The sequence below is a fragment of the Salarias fasciatus genome, unplaced genomic scaffold (assembly GCF_902148845.1).
Source record: "Salarias fasciatus unplaced genomic scaffold, fSalaFa1.1, whole genome shotgun sequence".
NCBI lineage: Eukaryota > Metazoa > Chordata > Actinopteri > Blenniiformes > Blenniidae > Salarias > Salarias fasciatus.
Genome location: NW_021941402.1, coordinates 328,352 through 331,898, shown reverse-complemented (window position 1 = coordinate 331,898; position 3,547 = coordinate 328,352).

Sequence of the window (3,547 nt, the reverse complement as noted above, 5' to 3'; positions counted from 1 at the left end):
CTTCTACCAAATTTAAACTGTGGGCCTTAAAGTACAGAGAGAATTTCAGCCGTTTTTGGAGTTTACAATGGGTGTGTATTGGAAAAGCTAGAGTGGGAGAGTGGCAGTTAGAGTGCGGGAGGCTCTGAATTTTAACCAAAAAAAAAATGATTTTCTCGTCCGTACGGCCACATTTCTGGCTCAATCTGCACAATAACCCCTCAAAACGTAGGAATTTTTCTTGTGACCCGTAAAATTGAGTCACTTTGTCTCTATCTCAAACGGTTCTCTCTACAGAGGCATTTGTTTGAGGAGAGTGCAAAATTTTCTCCCATCCGCTCCAATGCATTTCGAGACGCCTGAATCCAAAACTTCACTCGTGTTCGCACAATCGCCGTGGCTGAATGGAACATCCTACAGACATGATTCCTGCACCATTAAATTCATCAAAGGCTTCTGAATCTGACTGTGTGAAAAATTTTTTCAATTTCTCCTTTCGGTCCCCGAGAAATGCCATTTCTTCAACCATGCGCACTCCATTAAAAAGTGCTGATTCACTGTCATGGCTGCTGTGCAGCTGGTCTCCATTGCAACAGACACACCTGTTGTGCTGCTGTAGCTTGATTAGTCTGGATTTTTCCATTAAGACTGGAGCTCTATTGATCCTCTGTTACTCTGACACTGACTCCACTGCTTCTTCTACCTTTTTCGACCTTTTTCAACTTTTTTCAACTTTTTGCAGTGTTTTCAAACTTTTCAACCTTTTTTAACTTTTTGCAGTATTTTTAACCTTTTTCAACCTTTTTCAACTTTTTGCAGTGTTTTCAACCTTTTTCAACCCTTTTTAACTTTTTACAGTGTTTTCAAACGTTTTCAACCTTTTTCAACTTTTTTACAGTGTTTTCAAACTTTTTCAACCTTTTTCAACTTTTTTACAGTGTTTTCAAACTTTTTCAACCAATTTCAACTTTTTGCAGTGTTTTCACACTTTTTGAAACTTTTTCAACTTTTTTACAGTGTTTTCAACCTTCTTCAACCTTTTTCAATTTTTTGCAGTGTTTTCAACCTTTTTTAACCTTTTTCAACTTTTTGCAGTGTTTTCAAACTTTTTAACCTTTTTCAACGTTTTTCAACTTTTTGCAGTGTTCTCAAACTTTTTCAACTTTTTTGCAGTGTTTTCAACCTTTTTCAACTTTTTGCAGTGTTTTGAACCTTTTTCAACATTTTCAACTTTTTGCAGTGATTTCTACCTTTTTCAACTTTTTGCAGTGTTTTTCTACCTTTTTCGACCTTTTTCAACTTTATTTCAGGGTTTTTCACCATTTCTTATTTAGTTTTTCTGCATTACAGTTTAACATTTTCAGCTCAGCATTCACACTTGCAGTTTCTTCAGGAACAGCAAATTTTTTCTAGTTGTGTGAATGCTGAGGCATTCACACAATTACATTCCTCTTCTGACTTCTTCCGCCGTTTTTTGGCACGCTTCTCCTCCTACAACTTTTGTCCGATTTGAACCATTCATATATCAAAATGTGCAGCTTTTTAAGGACATGGGTGCTATGTTCTAGCTTTTTAATATCTTTTAAACTTTTTGAAATATTTCAACTTTTGTGCAACTTTTTGCCCCATGTTAACGGATGGAGATTTTGTCAAACTTTGGAACCTTATAACTTCCTCAAATCTTAACCGATTTTTACCATTCAACTTTTAAAATGTTCAACTTTTTAAACTCTTTCTTCAACCTTTTCAAACTTTTTCAACTTTGTTCAACTTTTTGAAATGTTTCAACTTTTTAAAATTATTTTTAACATTAAAGTCAATGGGAAAACCCTTCAACTGACCTTTCAACTCCTTCAACTTTGAACCATTATAACTTTGTCATACTTTCACATAGACAAGTCATTTTACTTTTAAAACGTAGGCATTTTTGTCCTTTATTCATGTATGTAATATCATTTCAAGATCTTCTACCAAATTTAAACTGTGGGCCTTAAAGTACATAGAGAATTTCAGTCGCTTTTGGAGTTTACAATGGGTATGTATTGGAAAAGCTAGAGTGGGAGAAAGGAATTTAGAGTGCGGGAGGCTCTGAATTTTAACCCAAAAAAAAATTATTTTCTCATCCGTACGGCCACATTTCTGGCTCAATCTGCACAATAACACCTCAAAACGTAGGAATTTTTCTTGTGACCCGTACAATTGAGTCACTTTGTCTCTATCTCAAACGGTTCTCTCTCCAGAGGCATTTGTTTGAGGAGAGTGCAGAATTTTCTCCCATCCGCTCCAATGCATTTTGGAGACGCCTGAATCCAAAACTTCACTCGTGTTCGCACAATCGCCGTGGCTGAATGGATGATCCTACAGACATGATTCCTGCACCATTAAATTCATGAAAGGCTTCTGAATCTGACTGTGTGAAAATCTTTTTCAATTTTTACAGTGTTTTCAACCTTTTTTAACCCTTTTCAACTTTTTGCAGTGTTTTCAACTTTTTGCAGTGTTTTCAACCTTTTCCAAACTTTTCAACTTTTTGCAGTGTTTTCAACCTTTTTCGACTTTTTGCAGTGTTTTCAAAATTTTTCAACGTTTTTCAACTTTATTTCAGGGTTTTTCACCTTTTCTTATTCAGTTTTTCTGCATTACAGTTTAACATTTTCAGCTCAGCATTCACACTTGCAGTTTCTTCAGGAACTGCAATTTTTTTCTAGTTACTATAATGGCTTAAAGCTAAGCTAACGGCTGACTGACGACAGCTAAAGCTCCAGAAAGCTATGCTTCCGTACATCAAGGGTTAATAAACTCGGTCGTTATCGGATGGTTTAATTGGCTGCAAAGAGGCAGATGAAAAGGTTTTAACATATTGAAATTGCATCAGTACTCAGTGGTGACTTTTAATTTTAACAGTAGCGGAGTAGATAACATGGTGTGAATTTTATTCAAAACATAATTATTACATGAATTAAAACGTTTTTTTTTAACTCACCACAGGTATGATCAGAAGAAAAAGCGCACGCTGGGTTGGAGCTTCACCTTGGAACAGACCAAATTTACAGCAGCTGCGAGTATCCTCGTGAGAGTCTGCAGTATCACTCTGCAACTCTCGAATGCGGGTGGTGCGTTCAGGAGCGCTGGAATTTTCTAAACTATTGAAAGTAACTGCGGTTACACTGGCTTACACGTGAAGTATTTCAATGTGGTGCAGACAAAATGATCTCTGGCAAAAAAGTGTGTGTGGGGGGGGGGGGGGGGGGGGGGGGGGGGCACGTCCCCCCCCCCCCCTTTTTTGATTGATTGAATAATAAAGATACAAAATTATCCCCATACTACATGGTCAGATTATTACTAAATGACATTACATTCAGGTGAAATTGCCTTTACAGGCTATTTTTTTTCAACATGCAGAATGTTTGAGGTTCTGTGGAAATTATTCTGGACAGTATTTGATATTGTTCTGGACTATGACAATAACAATGCACATGCATTTACATATAGCAAGCATATTCTTTCACTCCGATGATGATGAGAGTATTGTAGCGTCGAGCGGCGACTTGAGGCAAGAAGACGAGGT